The sequence below is a fragment of the Miscanthus floridulus genome, chromosome 9 (genome assembly GCF_019320115.1).
Source record: "Miscanthus floridulus cultivar M001 chromosome 9, ASM1932011v1, whole genome shotgun sequence".
NCBI lineage: Eukaryota > Viridiplantae > Streptophyta > Magnoliopsida > Poales > Poaceae > Miscanthus > Miscanthus floridulus.
In genome coordinates, this window is record NC_089588.1 from 37299128 (window position 1) to 37322123 (window position 22996).

The following is a 22996-nucleotide window of genomic DNA, read 5'->3' on the forward strand; positions in this document are numbered from 1 at the left end:
AATCTATATTTAAGCTCCTTGCTGCTCGTTGGACGATGGGTCAACCTAGAAAGAGTAGGGAGATGGAGGCAACAAATGGCTTGCGTGCAAGCATGTGTGTTTAGGCTAGTGTGGCAGGATACGGTGTCCAAACGACCCTAGTCCATGAGTCATTTGAACATTATTTGATACTTTATAGACAATAATATCATGTTTTATAGTTGGGGGGTCATGCAGTCAATCCTTGATAGATTAGGGGGTTATATAGACTTTTGAATATGTCACGTCAGCAAAACCAATTTTAAAACCGCCTTAGGGAGTTATTTAGACGGTTTTCAATAGTTCAAGGAGTAGAATACCTGGTTTTATAAGTGAGGGGTTGAGGTAGACAACCATCGATAATTGAGGGGGTTAAGGTTGACTTTTTCCAATAGTGTTTTCAACAAGGGCCTAAACTGCAGTTTAAAAAAAAAAGGCCTAAACTGTTTCTTACATGGGCTTTATTTTCGAAGTCCTCGTCTTAGACAGTCCGGCAAGGCGGCAATCTGAATCCTCTGTTCCCTGCGTGGGCAACTTTCCATCTCCTCTGCTCTCCGTTAGCATCTCGAATCCTGCTCCCTGCTCGCTGGGTGCTGGCAGCACGGGCGCCCGCTACCTGTTCGAAGAAATGCTGAAGAACGACGAGGGAGCATCTCATCCCATCTGCACCCTCCCGCGACACGTGCTTTCCTCTATGACTCTGCCAGAGGACGAGGCAGTTTCGACCTGCGCGCCCGCTCGCCGGCAGCTAGGGCGGTCTACAGAATGTGGAATGGAGGTCCACCGTCCGTGCCCGTCCTGGGCGTCACCAATACGGATGGAGCATGGAAGAGGGTCCAACGGCGGACTGCTTGCTGTTTGCGTTACGCAGAAGAGCCAAACTGTGGCACACCAGCCTGCCATTTGTTCGACAGAATGCCTGAGGGCGTGCTTCCAGCAGCAAGAAGACTGCTGCTGCTGCTGCTAGTGGGCGTTAGCGTCCTCCGGGAGGATCCCATACCATCCGGCAACGTCATCCACAAGGTTGTTTACTACAACTATCTGGCTACATCCGTCGATGCTTTAACCTGCTGCCATCTTGTAACTAATGGGAGGTTGTTGGGAATATACTGTATCATTTTATGATACTTCTGCTTGTGGAACATCTGCTGGACTTGGGCTCGTATGGCCAAGCCGCCAAGGAATGAGGGAGATGGGAAATCACCGTGCAAGTGTAAGCAAACCAAAGGCACGTCACAAGATATTCCGTTGTTTTTAAAGTGCAAACTCATGTACATTTGCAGACATTCAAATTGAAGACCCAGAGAATTATTAAGACATGGAAGGGCAAATCTAGAAACATTTGAACATGGACGCGTCATTAGTCCACTACTTTCTATCGACAACAAGTACTAGCAAGAGTAGTGCTTTAGCCTTTAGCAGTGGAGGTGCTGTTCATGCCCCACCACTCTGATGCCCGGGTACAGTTTCAAGCTTTCGTTTGGCAGGATGTTTCGCTTTGCTTTTCTTTATCATTATTGACTAGACTTTTGTTGGCCAGGGAAGTTTCGCTCTGCCTTTCTTTATCATTATTGACTAGACTTGTGTTTGGCAGGGAAGTTTCGCTTTGTTCACAGACTTGTTGAAATGCCTCTTCCTCACTAAAGTTATAGGACACAACTGGCTTCACTTCACTACCACTGGAGGTTTGGAGCTACCAAAGGCACCATTTTTCTCTCTGCTGTCTCGATAAGCTGCATCACCTACCTTCTGCGGCTCTGCATCCGGCATCCTGATTCTCCTGAACCCAGAAGTTCTGTGATTTTTAGAGTGTGAAATGCAGTGTCATGTCTCGAGTTATGGAGTAGAAGAAAGAAGCTGTCTGAGCTGAAATTCGAGGTACCTACTTCGATCCAGCACAATGTCTGATGAATAGTTCTGCACATCAATCTCATGTGGTTTGCTCAGTAACCAAGTCGATTTTTCCCCCTTATGAATCTTATCAGTGAGTTCTGTACATACCAGACGTCTGATTGCCGTTGCTCAGATTTTCTGGAGCCTTTGGTATGCTGATCTTTGACTGTATTCTCACATATATCCTTGTGGTTGGTGATGATATTATACATATATCCCTGTATTTTCTCAAACATGCAAACAGTTATTTCATAACTTTATTTATTCTCTTGTTGACAATTAATGTTTGTACATTAACAGTAGCAGTATCGTAGAAGCTTGTAAAACTAAGTATGACTGTTGGTTGCAATTTCATTCACAGGGACTTCACAAGAGTGTTTATGAAATATGACCGGACTAGAGGCTGCCTTAGCATCTGGACTGCTGAAAGTCGTAGGCAGCAAGTTAGTTCCACTGATTGCCAGTGAATTTGCCTCCATAATGGGTGTAACAAAAGACATCTCTGAGCTGCAAGATATACTTGTGGAGATTACAAGCTGGCTGTTCATAGTTCGTGATAGAATAGAGAGTGAGCCATCCTGTCAATGGATTTTAAATGTTGCTTATGATATCGATGATTTACTAAATGAAGTCTTGATAGAGGCCGAGAAACACAAGATGGGCATCAACGGTGATAACTGTTCTATAGCTGATTATTTCTGTGCAAAACCAAAGTCATTTCTATTCTGACGCAAGGTGGCTCATAAGATCAAGGCAATTAAACATAGATTCTCTGAAATTGTAAAGCAAAGAAGCGATATCACTACTATACTGAATAATTTGCCTTCTTATCAGCATGTTCCAAGTAAAAAGAGGACAAATGGGGAGCTGTACTTGTTGAGCAATGTTGAACAATCGAGAATACCCATAAGGAATCTGGAGAAGGATGGCATCATAACAAAGCTTATAGAATCTAATGAAGGAGAGAATGACTGGATTGTTTCTATTGTCGGGTTAGGTGGGTCTGGCAAAACTATGCTGGCCAAACAAATCTGCCAAGATGACTGTTAGAATAGGCGCCCTAATGGGCTGGCCTTGGGCCAGGCGCCTAGCCTGTTAGGCTGGCTGCCTTAGGGGTTAAGATAGATAGATTATATTGATAAGGCAAGGATCACCGTTGATTGGGTGTTTCTATAAACCCTATTGATCCTTGCCTATATATTATACCCTGTACCGCTGCTAGTCTATCAATCAATTCATGAGACCTATTCGCTCTCATGGTATCAGATGCCTAGGTTTAGGTCTCCTCTTCCGCTACCCACTCCACGCGCGCCGGCCCCTCGCCGCGCTGCGCCCCTCTGCGCGCCGGTACCCACCGTGCTGTGCCACCATGCCCTCCACCCCTCCAGCAACCCCCAGGGCTGGGGACGATCTGGACGCCTCCTCTGCCACCATCCAGGCAGACGTCGTCGCCCAACGCCTCGCCGCGGAGAAGGCCAACGAGGCTGCCGCCGGTGCTCAGCGTCTCGAACGCGAGCGTCAAGCTGCGCGTGATGCTGCCCTAGCACACGCCCTACAGGCCGAGGAGGAGGCCACAACCGCGACTAAGGATCGCGACGCCGTCGCCCAGCGCGCTAGCGAGGCACTGGCGCTCGCTGCCAAGGAGCGGGCAGCCGCTGCTGCCGCCGTTGCTCCGGAACCCTCTGGCGCCGCACCTGGAGGCACTTCAGCGCCGCCACCCGATCTTCAGGCTGCCATGCTGCATCACGAGGCTGTTGCCCTTCTGCAGCTCCATGCTCAGGCTGTTGCGGTCAGCAACATTCGGAACCACATCACCACCATCCTCGACATCGATTCCGGTAACTTCAACCGCTGGCGTGATCAGTTTCTTCGCATCCTCGGCAAGTTCTCCCTCCAGGATCACGTTCGAGAGGAACCTCCAGCCCCAATTCCTCCTGATTGGGCTCGGATGGACTGCGTCGTCAAGTCCTGGATCATCGCCACGCTCACCGACGACCTTGGCGAGATCATCTCCGCCCAGGGCTCCACCGTTCGGCATGCCTGGCTCACCGTCGAGTCGTAGTTCCTTGGCAACCGCGAGGCTCGCTCCATCCACCTCGAGACGTGGTTTCGCAACTTCGTCCAGGGCGACCTCTCCATCACCGACTACTGCCGCAAGCTGAAAAAGATGGCCGATGATCTCACGGCCCTTGGGGAGGTCGTCACCAACCGCACGCTCATCCTCAACGTGATCCGTGGCCTCAACGAGCGCTTCAGCCACGCTGGGACGCTCCTTCGTCGTGCTCGACCGTTCCCCACCTTCCTGGAGGCTCGTGACGACCTCATCCTCGAGGAACTCACCATGGAGACCCTCAAGGACGCACCTGCCACTGCGCTCGCCGCCTCCACCACTCCCAGCCCTGCCCCTGCGTCCTCCGGCACGGGCGCTGGTGGGAACTCCAAGCCATCTAACAACCGTCGCAGCAAGCGCGGCGGTGGCGGCAAAGGCAACAGCGGCGGTGGCCCTCCTGGACAGGGGTCACGCCCCACTGGTGGCGCACAACAGCAGCAGCACCCTGCTGGAATGCAGCAGCAGGCGGCCGGTGGGTGGCCATGGCCCAGCGTCTACAACCCCTGGACCGGGACCATTCAGATGTGGCCAGGGGGACCTCGTCCACCGCTGGCACCCATCCCAGTGCCTCCTCACTTGCAGGCGTAGCAGCAGGCACAACAACACGTGCAGCAGCAGGCCTTCCTCGCCCAACAGCAGCAGCACGCCCTTGCTGCTCACCAGCAGGCCACTGCCCTCCCTGCTCCTGATGGCACTGGACAGTGGGTCGCCCCTGGGTATTACAACCTGGTGGCCGGCCTCCCCTCTTGGGACCCGACGGCCCTCGCCTCCGCCTTCAGCACAACGTCGCTGACCCCTCCTACATCCAACGAGTGGTACTTCGACTCAGGTGCTACTTCACATATGACATCTCAGTCCTCCTCTCTTTCACATGTTCTTCTCCCGCGGTACCCTACTCCTTCATCCATTGTTGTCGGTAATGGCTCTCTTCTTCCTGTCACGGCCACTGGCTCTACAGAGTTGTCTCGTAATTTACGTCTTAATACTATCCTTGTGTCACCACAAATTATTAAGAATCTTATCTCTGTTCGCCAATTTACTACCGACAATAATTATTCTATTGAGTTTGACCCCGCTGGTTGTTCTGTGAAGGTTCTTCCATCTCGGACCGAGATCGTCAGGTGTAATAGCTCTAGGCTGCTATACCCTCTGCGCCTACCCCCAGCACACTCCCTTGTCGCCCAGGCTTCCTCCCCGTTGTGGCATTGGCGTCTTGGCCACCCCGGTCATGAGGCGTTGTCGAAGCTCGCGTTTAGTGTCTCCTGTCATATTCAGGATTGCTCAGAGTTATGTCATGCTTGTCAGTTAGGGTGTCATGTTCATTTGCCCTTTCATGAGTCCACCTCTCGTGCTTCTAGGAAGTTTGATCTTATACATTGTGATTTATGGACCTCTCCAGTTGTCAGCATTTCTGGTTATAAATACTACTTGGTCATACTTGATGATTGCACTCATTATTTGTGGACGTTTCCTTTGCGGCTTAAATCTGACACTTTCAGCACGCTTGCTCACTTCATCGCTCACGCCTCCACCCAGTTTGGTGCCCGGGTCAAGGCTGTTCAGTGCGACAATGGGAGAGAGTTTGACAACTCTAGCTCCCATCAGTTTTTCCTCGCTCAGTGCATCCACCTTTGCATGTCCTGTCCCTACACATTGTCTCAAAACGGTAAAGCTGAACGCATTATTCGCTCCATCAATAATGTTGTTCGCTCACTGCTCTTTCAGGCGTCCAAGCCTCCGTCCTACTGGGTAGAGGCCCTCTCTACAGCCACTGTTCTGCTCAACATACTACCTACCAAGACTCTATAGTTTTCCATGCTGCACCTTGCCCTGTTCGGAACGCCACCAGCATATGATCATCTACGAGTCTTCGGTTGCAAATGTTACCCAAACATGTCGGCTACTGCACCCCACAAACTCGCCCCTAGGTCTGTCCTGTGTGTCTTCCTAGGCTATTCTGCTCATCACAAAGGGTACCGCTGCCTTGACCTCTCCTCCAATAGAGTCATCGTCTCCCGGCACGTGATCTTCGATGAAATAGCCTTTCCCTTTGCTGAGCGCCATGGTCCTAGTGCTCCAGCGGACCTACAGTTCCTCGATAACGATACTATTGACCCTGTGCTCCCTCCTATTGGACCGATGCACAAGTTTTTGTCTGCAGGAACACCACCCTAGCACCGCTGATGTCTCCAGCGCCCCTGCTGGTCCCACTACAACTGTGCCTTGGGCTCCCCTGCCTGCTGATGATGCTGATGATCCACCGGCGCCCGCGCTCTACATTCCACCAGCACTGTGGGCGTCGGGGACACCTACCGCGCCACGCGCGGCCACAGCGTTACCTAGCACGCCTGGAGAGGCCTCCTCGCTCTACATCCCACCTGCCCTATGTGCAGGCACAGGACCCCCCCGAGGTTCCCACCTCTCCGATCGGATCGGGCCTTCACGTACCACTACACGTGTCGACCTCGACCGCTGGCTACTCCTGTACCAGCCATCCCGACACCGCCTACTCCGGCTGCTCCTGCACCGGCCGCCCCTGTAGTGGTCTGCGCAATGTAAAGCAGGAGGGTTTCATCTTCTCTGGGAGCAGTGAGGACCGGAGGTGACGTAAGGTATTGTTTTAGCTGTGTGAAGGCAGCGTCTGCTTCCTCCGACCACTCAAACTTCTCGGATGCTTTGAGCAGTTTAAAGAATGGTAATCCTTTTTCGCCTAGTCTTGATATGAAATGACTGAGAGCGGCCATGCATCCGGTAAGCTTCTGAACATCCTTCACCTTTTTGGGCGGCTTCATGTCCAAGACAGCTTTGACTTTCTCCGGGTTAGGGCGTATGCCGTCGTGACTGACGACGTTGCCAAGTAGTATGCCAGAAGGAACACCAAAGATGCACTTCTTTGGGTTTAATTTCTATTGGAATGTATTAAGGGCTGCAAAGGTGCGTTCGAGGTTGTCAACAAGGGTACATGCTTCCTTGGTTTTGACAACTACGTCATCAACATAAGCCTCGACAAGGTTGTCTTTTATCTCGTCTTTGAGGCAGGCCTATATGGCGCGTTGGTAGGTAGCCCCGGCGTTCTTGAGCCCGAACGACATGGTTGTGTAGCAGTAAGCGCCGAAAGGCGTGACGGACGATGTCTTGATCTGGTCGTCCTTTTTGAGAGTGATCTGGTGATAACCAGAGTAGCAATCGAGAAAGGAAAGCAGCTCGCAACCGGCCGTTGAATCTACGACCTCGTCTATGCGAGGTAAGCCGAAGGGGTCTTTAGGGCAGTGTTTGTTGAGATCAGTGTAATCAACACACATTCTCCATTCATTATTCTTTTTGCATATAAGAACTGGGTTGGCTAACCACTCCGGATGATACACTTCTTTAATAAATCCGGCTGCCAAAAGCCGTGTAACTTCTACCCTAATCGCCTCCTTTTTGTCGTGAGCGAACCGTCGTAGCTTCTGCTTGATAGGTTTGGCCTTGCCGTCGACATTTAAGGAGTGCTCGATCAAGTTCCGAAGTACACCGGGCATGTCAGCAGGTTTCCATGTGAACACGCTCACGTTGCTCCTCAAGAACCTGACGAGCGCGTCTTCCTATTTAGGATCCAGGTTGGCCCCGATAAGGGCCGTTTTGCTGGGATCACCGTTGACCAGCTGGATCATTTTGTGCTCTTTGGACTTGACGTTCTTGCGTGGGGCCTCGAGCTCTGGGATCTCTAGGTGGTCGGCCGGGGTCTTCTTGGCGTCGAGCATGGTCTTGGCCATGTGAATAGAGAGGTCGTGAGCCTCTGCTATTTTGAAGCTGTCATCCTCGCAGGTGTAAGCTGCGTACACGTTGCCCTTGAGAGTTAGAACCCCCTTCTTAGTAGGCATCTTGAGCACCAAATACCTGTAGTGAGGTATGGCCATGAACTTGGTGAGCGCTGGTCGACCAAGGATAGTATGGTAGGTGCCTTCGAAGTCAGCGACCACGAAGTTGACGTAGTCGGTGCAGAAGTGGTCTGGGGTACCAAATTGCATAGGTAGCGTGATCTGCCCAAGAGGAGTAGAGCTCTGTCCGGGGAGAACACCCCAGAACTGTGCCTCGTATGGCTTGAGATCAGCCAGCATTATCTTCAGAGCTGGCAAATTGTTCTTGAACAGTATATCAATGGAGCTACCGCCGTCAATCAGCACTCTGTCGAATTGGACCCTGTTGATACAAGGATCAAGGGCCAGAGGAAAACATCCTGGCTTAGGTATTGCGGCCCATTGGTCCTTTCTGCTGAAGGAGATCTCGTGGTGAGACCAAGGAGGGAGCCACGGATCGGCGATGAGGTTGTTGGTGTTGGCCACGTTCAAGCAGGTGCGGGCGAGTAGTTTGCGTTCTCGTTTAGTCTCGATGGACACTTTGCCTCCAATGATGGTGTGGACACGATCGGTTGGCTTGTCGTACTTGTGACGGGGATCTGCGTCTTCATCATCGTTGTCCTCGTTGCGTTGTTCCCCTGTGTCGTTAGGCTTGTCGGACATATCCAGAGCCTGTTGACACGTGTAGATAGACTTGAGAACATGGCAATTCTCCATGGTATGGTTTGACGTGGGGTGGAGCTGGCAGGGTCCTTTCAGTGCTTTGGCGTAGTCTTCTTCGTAGTTGCGACGTCCGCCACCTTTCTTAACGGTGTTGACCTCACCGTCGTCTTCCCGAGGATGCTTGCCCCTGTAATCGTCACGGCGATTACACCGCTGATTACGCTGGTCGCGGTGGTCACGGGGGTCGTTGCGCTGGTTGCGGCGATCAAAATTGTCATTCCGACCACGGTTGCCGCGGTAGTCGTCGCGGTGTGGGGGGTGGTCGGAGCGTGGAGCCCTTGCTGCTTCTTCGATGATTATCTTTTTAGCATCGTCGGCATCTGCATATTTCTTGGCAGTGGCCAGGAGCGCTGTGACTGATTCAGGTCTCTTGCGGAGGAGCTTGTCCCGTAAGGCATCATGGAAGCGGAGACTAGTGATGAAAGCCTCGATTGCCTCGTTGTCGGAGAATGATGGGACCTTGATGCGCATCTCCAAGAAACATCGGACATACTCGCGTAGTGGCTCATCTCTCCGGTCTCGAATCCGCTGCAGATCATATTTGTTGCCGGGTTGCTCGCAAGTGGTAATGAAGTTGTTGATGAAAGCTTGCTTGAGCTCTTGCCAAGAATCAAAGTAGTTCGCCGGCAAGCTGACCAGCCATTGGTGACCTGCATGGCCAACAGCGACTAGGAAGTAGTTAGACATGACATGCTCGTCAGCCATGGCTGATCTGCACGCGGTTTCGTAGAGCATGACCCATAATTCAGGGTTCTCCTTGCCGTCGTACTTCTGAAGTTTTTCGAGCTTGAAGTTCTTGGGCCATATGACTTGGCGAAGATGCGGAGTAAACTGCTTCAAACCCGGAGGGTCGTGGGCAGTATCATATTCCATACAGCGATAGCTTTCGTGGGATGCACGATCGTTGGCTCTTTGGTTGATGTGATCGCGCAGATCGCGTTCTCCGAGGTAATGGCAGAGATCGTTATTGCCATCACGGCGATCTTGGTTGCCACCCTGATTAACCCTGCGACCATGGTTATCACGGCGATTATCGCGGTTGTCTCGGCGGTTGCCGTCCCAGAAGTCGCGACGGTTGTCATCCCGACAGCGGTTGTCGTCCCGACCACCATCATGGCCACCGTTTTCGCCTTGATGGTTGTCTGATGGGTCGTTGTTGCGCGAACCACGTTGGTTGGGTGGCTGTGATCGACTTGAGTACTGGCGGCTGTGGCTTGATTCGACTGAGACAGATGGAGCCCGGGCTTGATTTACAATCTCTACGGTCTGGGCCATAGCAGCCGTCAGGTAAGCTTGTATATCATCACGAACTGCCTGTGTTTCCGGGGTGTTGGGTAGTCGTTGCATTGTGGCCATAGCAACAGCTACGTTGGCGCTTGGAGTCCTAAAGACCTGCTTGTCCCCCACCCTGTCAAAGGCATTGTTAAGATCGCGTGGCTGGACCCTTATGCGTCGGGCCTCCTCTTCTGCCTCGGCTTCGATTTGTCGGCGATTAAACCGGTCAATATTGCGTGCTTCACGTGCCAGCCTTTCTTGTTCTGTCTCACCGACTGCCGGTGGTTCGTCATTATTGACAACATTGATCAAGTCTCCTCGCCTTGGTGGGAAGGACATGAATCGTGGGTATCCCAGGGCGTGGTCTGGGATATCTAGATCGTATTCAACGCCTTCATTGTCATGATGCTGGAGCTCGGTGCGAACGAAGGCATTAGATGCGATGCCGGACGAAGAGCTTGAGCCACCCTCTTGAACTATGTGGACTGATCCTTCTTGATAATCCTCAATCCGGACCATGTTGACGAAGTTGCGTGGCTTTGGCCGAGGTCGATGTTTAAAACACAGATCCAAGCAGCGTTGTATATTGTACGCGTAGTTGGAGGTAGCATTTCGTAGGCCGTAGGGCTGGGCCTGGTAGTTCTCCGTCGAGGCTTTGTACTCAGAGAGCCAGAGACCCGTCGCGGAGGCTGGCCGGCGACGAGCGGAGCGCCCTTCAGGAGTAGATGTGACCACGAGATCTGTACCGAGTCGTGCAGGACGACCGGCCCGAGCTGGTCGGGTAGATCTGTTGTGGGTAGCGGTTACCTGCTCATTAGGTTGACTTTGAATTGAACTTACCAGAGTTAGGGTTTCAGCAAGTTTGGTGCCAACCCGATCGATGGAGTCGAGCAGGTTGGTGTTGTCGATCTGCTTCCCTTTATAGCGAGGGAGCGGACGACAGGTTGTCGGCGTGGCTGAAGGCGATGCGAACGTGGTCGGAGCCAGATCCACCGTGGTCAGAGCCGTAGCCGATGCAGGTGAAGCAGTGGTCGATGCGGATTGAATCCATGCCTCCTCCGTGATCATGGCGATGAAGTCGTCGGAGCCAGTGGTCTAGGTGATCTGGCCGACGGTGAACGTGAGGCCGTTCGGCGTAGCCACGGAGCCGGAGATGATGACCATCTTGTTCGCTTAGAGAGCAGTACGCACACCCCCTACCTGGCGCGCCACTATCGATGAAATATGGTCGGCAGTCTACCTAGGGGTATGCCCAAGGTAGTAGATTGTCGGTAGACAGATGCGCAAGCCACAAACAAGACGGTGACGCACAAGACAAACACGAGGTTTTATCCAGGTTCGGCCGCCGCGAAGGCATAATACCTACGTCCTGCGTCTGATTGTATTGTTGTATGTCAATGAGAGATGTTTTTTAGAGGGGTCCCCTGCCCGCCTTATATAGTCCGGGGGGCAGGGTTACAGATCTGGAAACTAATCCTAGCCAGTTACAATTGCCATAGGTGTCCGGATAAGGATTCCTATTCTAACCGACCAGGATCTTGCTTGATCTCCAAATCTGCCTTGATTCCTTGCGCGGGATTCCGAACAGGCTGGCCGGGCCGCGCGTCATCTTCTAGTGGACCAGACCCCCTGATCCGGGCTAGCCCAAGCCTAGCCGTAAGGGTATAGGGGTTAATACCCCCACACTACCCAAGGGCGCCGTTGTTGTCACTCCAGTGATGAACCAGCACGCTATGGGCACGCGGTCGAAGAGCAGCTATCGGATGCCTACCGCCTACCACGCCGCCCCCTCTCTGCAGTGCCAAAGACCTTTCGTAGCGCTCTCACTGACCCCAATTGGCGAGCGGCTATGGAAGAAGAACACAGTGCTCTCTTGCAGAATCACACTTGGGACCTCGTGCCTCGACCTCCTCGGGCCAACGTCGTCACTGGCAAGTGGATTTTCAAGCACAAGTTTGAGTCCGATGGCTCCCTTGAGCGGTACAAGGCACGCTGGGTTCTTCGTGGCTTTACCTAGCGGCCTGGTGTTGACTTCGATGAGACGTTCAGTCCTGTGGTGAAGCCCGCTACTGTCCGCACGATGCTCTCCTTGGCGCTCTCTCACAGTTGGCCCATCCACCAGCTAGATGTGAAGAACACCTTCCTTCATGGCAATCTGTCTGAGATTGTGTATTGCCAGCAGCCGTCCGGGTTCAAAGATCCAGCTCACCCGGACTTTGTCTGTCTTCTGAAGAAATCCCTATATGGCCTGAAGTAGGCTCCTCGCGCACGGTACAGCCGGATGGCCTCATTCCTGCTGTCTATTGGGTTTGTTGAAGCCAAGTCAGACACCTCACTTTTTATTTACCAGCGTGGATCAGATACAGCCTACCTGTTGCTCTATGTGGATGACATTGTCCTCACAGCTTCCTCACCCGGTCTTCTTTGGCGGATTATCTCAGCGCTTCAGCAGGAGTTCGTCATGAAAGACCTCGGTGCATTGCATCACTTCCTTGGTATGCAGGTTCAACGAAGTGGTGATGGCCTCCTCCTCTCACAATGATAGTATATGTTGGACATTCTGGAACGTGCAGGGATGATAGAGTGCAAGCCGTGCTCCACTCCAGTTGACACCAATCCGAAGGTTGTTGCAGCTGATGGGGCCCCTGTGTCTGATGCTACAGACTTCCGTAGCCTTGCCGAAGCTCTCCAGTACCTGACGTTCACCCGCCCAGACATTGCATATGCAGTTCAGCAAGTCTGCCTCCACATGCATGATCCTCGTGAGCCTCACCTTGCTGCCCTGAAGAGGATTCTTCGCTACGTTCGAGGCACTCTTCACCTTGGTCTCCTGCTGCGACCGTCTACTTCGACTGATCTTGTCGTCTACACCGACGCTGACTAGGCTGGTTGTCCAGACACTCGCAAGTCCACCTCAGGCTATGTGGTGTTCCTTGGCGACAACCTTGTTTCCTGGTCCTCGAAGCGCCATAACACAGTGTCAAGATCCAGTGCTGAAGCCGAGTATCGCGCGGTGGCCAACGGAGTTGCAAAGGCTACTTGGCTCCGCCAGCTACTTCTGGAGCTGCATGCCCCTCTACGACGCGCCACACTGGTGTATTATGACAATATCAGTGCCGTCTACATGACCTCTAACCCGGTTCAGCATCAGCGCACCAAGCACATTGAGATCGATCTTCACTTCGTCCGGGAGCGAGTCGCCGTTGATGATCTTCGTGTTCTGCATGTTCCCACCTCTTCGCAATATGCAGATATCTTCACCAAAGGGCTGCCTACTTCAGTTTTCACGGAGTTTAGGTCCAGTCTAAACGTGCAGAGTGGCTGACGATTCGACTGCGGGGGCGTGTTAGAATCAGGGTTTACAATACTGGTAAGAAAAAAATTTCGGTCCCCAGCGATAAATACGAAATTTCGGAAATTTCGAAAATTTCGGTTCAAATTTAAATAAATTTAAATTGAGTTTTAAACAAATTTGGCATCATTTCACTAGAAAAACTCTATAATCCATCATCCATCATAAATTTATATAACATCGACGAAATAACATAATATATCACAGAAGTAGAGCCGCGGTAATACAGTGTGCTGACGGTGGGCGAGCTGCATATACTAGTGCCGTCCAATGTGTGAGTGAGAAAATTAAATAAATTTGAAGAAATTTAGGGCTTTGATAAGACTAGATATGGAGGGTCATTTTAGTGTGGTTTGGTGTAATTTTAGAGTGAAAGATGAATTTAACCGAAAAATTTTGACCGATAAAAAAAATTTCGGACCTTAGCGAAAAAGACGATATTTCGCCGAAATTGTAAACCCTGGTTAGAATAGGCGCCCTAATGGGCTGGCCTTGGGCCTGGCGCCTAGCCTGTTAGGCTGGCTGCCTTAGGGGTTAAGATAGATAGATTACATTGATAAGGCAAGGATCACCGTTGATTGGGTGTTTCTATAAACCCTATTGATCCTTGCCTATATATTGTACCCTGTACTGCTGCTAGTCTATCAATCAATTCCTGAGAGCTATTCGCTCTCAATGACAAGATAAAGCAGCACTTCAAATCTACAATATTTTGGGTTCTTGTGTCTGAAGAATTTGATGTGGAAGAGCTTATCGGCAAGCTTTTTGAAACTATCCTTGAGCAAAAATCAGATCTCCATGCCCAACAGCACATGTCCATGCAATTTCAAGCAAATTGAGAGGCAAGAAATTTCTTCTTGTCCTGGATGATGCTTGGCATGATGACCGGCTTGACTGGGAACAATTCATGGTTCTTGTGAACTGTGGAGCACCTGGAAGCAAGATTCTGCTAACTACTCGTGATCAAAAGGTTGCAGAAGCAGCAAAATCTAGGAATATATTCATCCTGGCTTTCTTGTCAGAGGTCGAGAGTTGGACCTTGTTTCTAGAGAATTCTGGGTTGGTGGAGGATGATTTGGAGTCTTAGTTTATACAGGATGGAAAAGAGATTGTGAATAAATGTGGTGGGGTGCTGCTAGCAATCAGAACTCTAGGTGGTGTCCTCTATGACAAGAGGGAAATAAACACTTGGAGGGCCATAAGAGAAAGTAACTTATGGAGTGTTGATAGTATAAAAGACAGAGTGTTTGCATCACTGAAATTGAGCTACTTTCACTTGCCAGATCATCTGAAGCAGTGCTTTACATTTTGCTCTATATTTCCGAAAGGCTATGAAATCACAAAAGACCACTTGATTGCCCAATGGATAGCCCATAGATTCATTAATCCAATGAATGAAGAGCTGCCAGAAGATATTGGAAGTGCTTACTTTGATTCTCTTACAAAACTCTGCTTTCTTCAAGATGCACCAAGAAATATCTTCACTTGTCAACTAGTATACAAGATGCACGACCTGATTCATGATCTCACTCGACAAATTTTACAGCATGAAATGGTGACATCTCTACAGAAGAATGTGGCACCAAACTGTGTTCTCAGATGCCGATATTTATCTTTGACTTCAACTACCGAGAAGGTTTCCAGTAACCTATTTGACAAGGCCCATGCTCTCTATGTCTCTGGTGGTAACATATCTTTTGACAAACCAATGAAGAAGTGTTGCAACATCCGTAGTGTTGTTCTGGACTATACAACTGATACACCATTCCCTCTATTCATACTAAAGTTTGAATTTCTTGGTTACCTAAGGATATGTAATATTAATTGCACGGAATTTCCACAAGCTATCTCAAGCTGTTGGAACTTGCAGGCACTTCATGTTATGGAGTGCAAAGGCTTTTCAACATTACCTGAGTCTATTGGCAAGCTTAAGAAGCTGAGAACTCTAGAGCTGTTGATGGTTAGTGACCTTAGGAGTCTACCTCAATCTATTAGTGATTGTCAAGATCTGCGATCTTTGCAGCTATATTCCTGCAACGCACTCATTGAGATACCCAGTTCCATAGGTAAGATTGAAAAGTTAAGTGTGCTTGATATTGTCAATTGTGTATGTGTGCACAATCAGCTGCAAAAAATTACTTGGGAGCATACAAATATGGATAGAATTAATTTATCTGGTTGTCATAATCTCAGAGATCTTCCAAGTGTCTTTTCTTGTCGTACATTGCGCACTCTGGATCTTACTCGAACCAATATCACCTTGCTTCCTAAATGGGTCACATTAATTGGTACTCTGGAATGCATAAAGCTTCAATATTGCATGAAGTTTGTGGAGTTGCCCAAAGGCATAACAAACTTAAGAAGGCTCGAAGTATTGCACTTAAATGGTTGCTCAAAACTTCGTTGTATGCCATCAGGGTTTGGTCACCTGACTCGTTTGAGATGGCTTGGCCTGTTTGTTGTGGGATGTGGTGGAGATGATGCAAGACAATCAGAGCTTGAAAATCTTGATATGATTAGTGGTTGGCTGAGAATTTGTAACCTCAAGTATCTGAAGGATCCAGGTGAAGCCAACAAAGCTTGCTTGAAGAAGAAGAATAACATACATTCGCTGACATTGAATTGGTCTCGTGAAACGGAAGAAGAATTAGTGTCAGATATTGAAGACCTGAGCGTGCTGGACTCTCTTGAACCACCATCAGGAATTGACTTCTTACAAATTATTGGTTATCAGGGTCCCCATTTGCCATGTTGGATGAGGAAGCAACATGATTCTTCTTGTTTGGAATCCATTATGCCAAATCAAACCAGCCCACCAAAATTCCTTTGGCTAACCGAACTATCACTCGAACTCTTGCTGAACTTGAAGTCTCTGCAAGGACTTGTGGAGTTGCCGTCATTGAAGAACTTATTGTTGATTGGAATGCCTAATTTGGAAGAGCTGTGGATTACAAATGGTTTGGAAACTGGTGAGGAACAGGTAGGAGTGCAGTATTGTTTCCCTGTGCTGACCAATCTAATTATAAAACGCTGCCCAAAATTGTTTGTGAAACCCTGGTTGCTGCCATGCTTGGGGTTGACATTCGAAGAAAGCAATGAACAGCTGCTGTCCCCAGGTAGTTTGTTCTCCTATCTGCCTACACCTCCAGTGTCATCCTCCTGCAGCGTGCTTGTGGCAGTTCCTACTCTCAAGGAGCTGAGGCTACACAGAGTGACGGGCTCAGCATTGGTTTGGCAAGTTTTACAGCACTTCACCTCCCTCCAGCTGCTACACATCGTGGAATGTTCCACTCTTTGCACGCTGCCTGAGGGGATCCAGCACCTCACCTCCCTTCAACAGCTCGAATTGGTAGAATGTGATGCATTGACATTGCTTCCAGAAGGGATCGGACAACTATCTGCACTTCGATCACTCCGTATCTACGGACGTTCTGCCCTTGAATCCCTGCCCCAGTCCATAAAACGTCTTACAGCCCTGCAGACATTGTACGCTTTTGGCTGCCGTGGCTTGACCAAGCGTTATGAGGAAGGAGTGGGGGATGACTGGCACCTTATCTCCCATATTCCTGATGTAACGATGGTTGATATGGAGCTTCTAGCCCAACGTCACAGAGCATATGCATCTATTACCTCTTTGAGTTAGGTGGTATGGGTAATTCTACGTCATCTCTTAGCACTCTTTTACAGGTAATATGGTGATTCAATCCTAATATACATATTCGTTATTACTAAAATGAAATATTACAGACATTTTAGCCTAATAACCCGTATTAGCAACAGCGGCTAAATCATTTCTCACTCTCCAGTATCTTCCCTCTGGCATCAATGAATCTTGATCTCATATCATACGCATGAGTTCATGACATTGGTAATGTCCAACCCTTGGAATGATCTACCTGTTATAGACTTGCCCTTTTTGCAAACATTTTAGGTTAGGTTTTTGTGACTCCTAGAATCACTCAGAAAATAAACTATGGCATTGGATTGGTTTCATATTTGTCAGGAAAATATGTCATATTTTTTTTGGAAAGTTTGAAAATTGATTTTAAATTTAGTAAATCATTTTAGTTTCGAATGTTTAGTTTTTTAAAAGCTTCTGGGTCTGGTGTTTGTGTGAGGTTTCATTTTTATACAAACTATGCTGAAAGTTTTTAATGTTTTGACTAAACCCGAAAGAAAACCGTTGGGGCGTAACTCTCCTAGCGACGCGCTATATCGGAACCCGGGTATGGTGTTAAATGGGTAAGGGCCGGGTCGGCACCCCTTTGGTGACGCGCCGTGTCGCGATCTGGGCATGGTGTCAAGTGAGTAAGGATCGGGTCGTCGCTTCCTTAATGGCGCACTACATCGGCGTCCGGGTGTAGTAAAAAATGAGCAAGGGTCTTCACATTTGAGTCGACGGGTGCGAAGGGTAAGGAAGCTAGTCGAACCAACTAGGATCCGTTTAGGTAGTTGGAATGTAGGGTCGCTTATAGGTAAGTTAAGAGAATTAGTTGATACCGCGACTAGGAGGCGTGTAAATATATTATGCGTTCAAGAGACTAAATGTAAGGGTCAGAAGGCGAAGGAGGTGGACAATACATGTTTCAAGCTTTGGTACACAAGGACAGTCGCGAATAGAAATGGAGTAGGAGTTTTGATTGATAAGAGCCTCAAGAATGGTGTGGTGGGAGTGAGAAGGCAAGGAGATAGGATTATCTTAGTCAAGCTTGTCGTTGGTGATATGGTCTTGAACGTAATTAGTGCGTATGCCCCCCAAGTAGGCCTCGACGAGAGTGCTAAGAGACAGTTCTGGGAAGACTTAGAAGGCCTGATTAGAGTTGTACCTAGTAGTGAGAAACTTTTTATAGGAGGAGATCTTAAAAGACATGTAGGTACTACAAGCGCAGGTTTCGAGGCAGTTCATGGAGGTTTTGGGTATGGTAGTAGGAATCAGGAGGGGGAGAAAGTTCTGGACTTCGCGGTAGCTTTTGACCTGATGATAGCCAACACTTTCTTTAGAAAGAGAGAATCTCATCTAGTGATCTTCAGTAGCGGACAACACTCTAGCTAGATTGACTTTGTCCTCGCAAGAAGAAAAGACAAACGAGCATTTTGGGTTGCAAGGTGATACCAGGGGAGTGTGTTGTTTCTCAACATAAGCTTTTGGTGGCAGACTTTCGTTTTCAGGTGCGTGCCCGTAGGGATAAACAAGCTAAGATTGAAAGAACAAAGTGGTGGAAACTGAAAGGGGAGACGTCAGAGGTATTAAGGGAAAGGGTTATCAAAGAGGGCTCTTGGAAGGAAGAAGAGGACATAAACAACATGTGGGAGAAGATGGCAACCAACATTCGAAAGGTGGCCTCAGAGGTGTGTGGAGTAACCAAAGGAAGTGGAGGCGAGGCTAAAGATACTTGGTGGTGGAACGAGGAAGTCCAAAGGGCTATTAAGGAGAAGAAAGAATGCTATAGATGCTTGTACCATGACAGGAGTGTGGACAACATAGAGAAGTACAAGGTGGCAAAGAAGACTGCAAAGCGAGCTGTAAGTGTGGCAAAGGGTAGAGCGTACGAGGATCTTTATCAACATTTGAGTACGAAAGAAGGAGAGAAGGACATTTATAGGATGGCTAGGGTTCGTGAGAGAAAGACAAGGGACTTCAACCAAGTTAAGTGCATTAAGGATGAAAGGGAGCATCTCTTGGTGAAGGAGGATGAGATCCGATATCGATGGCAAGAGTATTTTGACAAATTGTTCAATTGTGAGAATATGGACACAACCTTTCAGTTGGATGACTCTTTTGATGACACCAATAGACGCTTTGTGCGGAGAATCCAAGAATATGAGGTCAGAGAGGCATTGAAAAGGATGAAAGGAGGTAAGGCGATGTGACCCGATGGTATCCCAATCGAGGTGTGGAGATGTCTCGGGGACATAGCTATAGTATGGCTAACCAAGCTATTCAACCATATTTTTCGATCGAACAAGATGCCTGACGAGTGGAGGAGAAGTATATTAGTACCGATCTACAAGAATAAAGGGGATATTCAAAGTTGTACTAATTACCGGGGAATTAAGTTGATGAGCCATACTATGAAGCTATGAGAGAGAGTTATCGAGCATCGCTTGAGAGCAATAATGCGGCTCTCTATGAACCAATTTGGTTTCATGCCTGGAAGGTCAACCATGGAAGCCATTTTCTTAATAAGACAAGTTATGGAGCGGTATAGGGAGAAGAAGAAGGACCTACACATGTTTTTAATTGACTTGGAGAAAGCTTATGATAAAATACCAAGGAATGTTATGTGGTGGGCTTTGGACAAACATAAAGTCCCAACGAAGTACGTCGGGCTCATTAAGGACATGTACAACAATGTTATGACTAGTGTTCGAACAAGTGATGGAGACACGAATGACTTCCCGATTAGGATAGGACTACATCAAGGGTCAGCTTTGAGCCCTTATCTGTTTGCCTTAGTGATGGATGAGGTCACAAGGGACATACAAGGGAACATCCCTTGGTGTATGCTTTTCGTGGATGATGTAGTGCTAGTTGATGAAAGCGGGACAGGAGTGAATCAGAAACTGGAGTTATGGCGGAAGATTTTGGAGTCCAAAGGTTTTAGACTCAGTAGAACTAAAACTGAGTATATGAGATATGACTTCGGCACAACAACTCGGGAGAAGGAAGATATTAGTTTGGAAGGTCAAGTAGTACCTAGGAAGGATACCTTTCGATATTTAGGATCAATGCTACAGAGAGATGGGGATATTGATGAAGATGTTAGCCATAGAATCAAAGCAGGGTGGATGAAATGGCGCCAAGCATCTGATGTCCTATGTGACAAAAGGGTACCACAGAAGCTAAAAGGCAAGTTTTATAGGACGGTGATTAGACCTGCTATGTTGTATGGTGCAGAATATTGGCCTATGAAAAGACGACATGTTCAACAAATAAGTGTCGCGAAAATGCGTATGTTGTGTTGGATTTGCGGTCATACAAGAAGGGATAGAGTTCAGAACGATGATATATGTGATAGATTAGGGGTAGCACCAATTAAAGAAAAGCTTGTCCAACACCGGTTGAGATGGTTTGGACATGTCCAACGGAGACCTCCAGAGGCACCGGTGCGTAGTGAAACCTAAGTCAGGATAGTAACGTGAAGAGAGGCAGAGAAAGACCGAAGTTAACTTGGGTAGAGGCAATAAAAGGAGACTTGAAAGGATTGAATATATCCAACGACTTAGCCTTAGATAGGAGTGCTTGGAAAACAGCTATTCACATGCCTGAACCTTGATTGCTTCTGCTGGGTTTCAACTCTAGCCTACCTTGTTTGTGACTTAAAAACTTTGTTGTTGTTGTTGTACTATGTTTAATTATCTATAGAACCAAATTTACAGGTCTCACAACCTTTGTTTGGTTGCTGAATGCTTTGGGCCGTTAGTTTATTCTCCAAATTTTCCTTGCCAATATGTTGTTTTGAATTATCTTCAGGACATATACAGGAATAAAATTCATGGAGGCATGCAGTTACTCAGGATTCAGGATCCAGCCTATCTTTGTCCCTCGTAGCACATTATACGGCTTCCTTTAGTTTAAGATAAGAATCTCCTGTGGAGATTTTGCTTGCTTTGGAATTATAAATCTACCCAATCCATCAGCAAGGAGGTAATGGATTTACTATTTGCCTTTTTGTACCATACTACCATTTGCTTTTGGGAATCCTTCGCATGAGTTAGGTATTGAAGAGAGTATTTGCTATGTGGCAGGCCCACATGTAATGGATGCAGTTTAATGAAGTGGACTAACCTTGTGTGCATCTAGCATTTACTCCTTGCCTTCCAAGAGAAGGGAAAGAGCTCTCAAGCCAATGATTCAGACTCCAAACAAGAGAAGCTCAACAATAAAACAGGAAGAGCCAGCAAGATAGAAGAGGAGAAATAAAGGGAGAACAAGGTGGCTGGAGAGGAGACCAAGAATGAGATCAAGTGGGGCTCATCCTCAAGATTGTGAAACTCTAAATCCGCAATTTTGGTGCCTCCAATATTTTCTTCGGAAAAAGTCCATTTTTGGCCCTCCAACTATGGTTGCAGTTTTATTCTAGCCCTCTAACTCGAAAACCAGACACACGCAGTCCCTTAACTCTCAAAACCAGTTAAAATTGGCCCTCGCGCTCATTCGACCGCGGTTTCCGCACGGTAAACCCGCCCCGACCCCGCCTGTCAGGCCTTTCCCTCTCACTGCTAGGTTAGGACCACCTGTCATCCCCCTCCCTCTCTTCGCGGGCCCCGCCTGTCAGGCCTTTCCCCAACCTCCCGCCGCATCCTTCTCTGTTTGACTGAGCAGCCAGACGTGGCGCGCCCTCATTGGGTGCGTGACGTGGCCAAGCACTCCGCATTGGCTGGCTGGCTGGCTTATATGCCGCGGCCTTCGAATCCTTGCCCGTCCTCATCCCTTCGGTAGAAAGCAAATGAAAGAAAGAGGGCGAGAGAGAAGAAGGGAGAAATGGGGAAAGAGAGCAGATCAGAGGGAGTGAGAGCTCGGCGGCGCAGGGCGCCGGCGGTGAGGTGCCGAGGCGGCTGCGCCGGGCGAGGGCGGAGGGAGGCAGGGCGCGTGAGGGAAGATGGGAGGAGCAGAGCAGAGGTGGGAGAGGGAGATAGCAGAGCAAGCAAGCGGAGAGCGGCCAGAGCAGGGCACCAGGCGGCGGCGCTGTTCGGCGGCGTCGACGGCGCTCTGCCCCAGTGCGGTCTGGCTGGGTGGCCTTGGTAGCGCGAGGTGCCGAGAGGAATGGAGAGGCAGAGGAGGAGAGGCGAAGAGCAGAGGGGAGTGCGAGCAAGGCCATGACGGTCCTTGTCCGCGCGTCGAGAAGAGGAGGGAGCTCGGGAAAAGAAGAGCAAGCCAGAGCCCGAGCTCGATGGGAGCGAGGATGGCGAGCTCAGCAGCCATGGCCGGCTTTTATAGCCGAGGAGCGGCCACAATACGGCGGTTCGGCGGGGAAAATATATCCGGTGTCGCCGGTGGTGAGCTGTCGTTCCTATCCTCGCGTGTCTGGGTCGTCGTCCGAGTCCGGTCGCAGCCGCGCCGCCGGCCACCGTCGCGGCTGTGACGTGGCCCCAGTGCGGCTGCTCCCCGGCGTGGGCGCGGCCGACCCAGGCGCAATCGGGGGGAGCCCGGAGCAGGCTGGCCACGGGCACACGCGACGCGGCCGTGCTACTTGCGGCTCTACGATAAAGCGGCGCAGATGAGCGAGCGAGTGGGGACTAGGCCGGCGGTGAGGAAGGTGAGCGCCACTCGCCGTTGCCACTCGCACATGCTGGCCCTATGTCTGCAGCGAACGCGCGCCGCTACTCCTCCGTCGACCCGCGCTGCCTCTTCCTCGGTGGTTAACTGGTTATGGCGTCGGCCACGGACCCCACGCAGCTCGTGGTGAGCCGCTGAGCTCTCCCCAATCCCGCCCATGGTGCCACCGCTTGCGCCGCTGCCGGAAGCTCCGGTGACCCCCGTCTCCGGGCACTGCCGAGGCAGGCCACGAGCGCCCCTGCGCCACTCCCCGACGCACGCACCCGCACGCGCGAGCGCGTAGCCGTACAGGGCGGGAGGTTGGGGAAAGGCCTGATAGGCGGGGCCCGCGAAGAGAGGGAGGGGGATGACAGGTGGTGCCAACCTGGCGGTGAGAGGGAAAGGCCTGACAGGTGGAGTCGGGGCGGATTTACTGTGCGGAAACCGCGGTCGAATGGGCGCGAGGGCTAATTTTAACTGGTTTTGAGAGTTAAGGGACTGCGCGTGTCTGGTTTTCGAGTTAGAGG

At 49.8% G+C, this 22996-nt stretch overlaps 1 pseudogene; it reads left to right on the forward strand.

Moving 5' to 3' along the window:
- Nucleotides 1-1581: 1581 nt before the first annotated feature.
- On the forward strand, nt 1582-16853 carry LOC136479672 (disease resistance protein RGA2-like; annotated as a pseudogene).
- The last annotated feature ends 6143 nt before the right edge of the window (nt 16854-22996 follow it).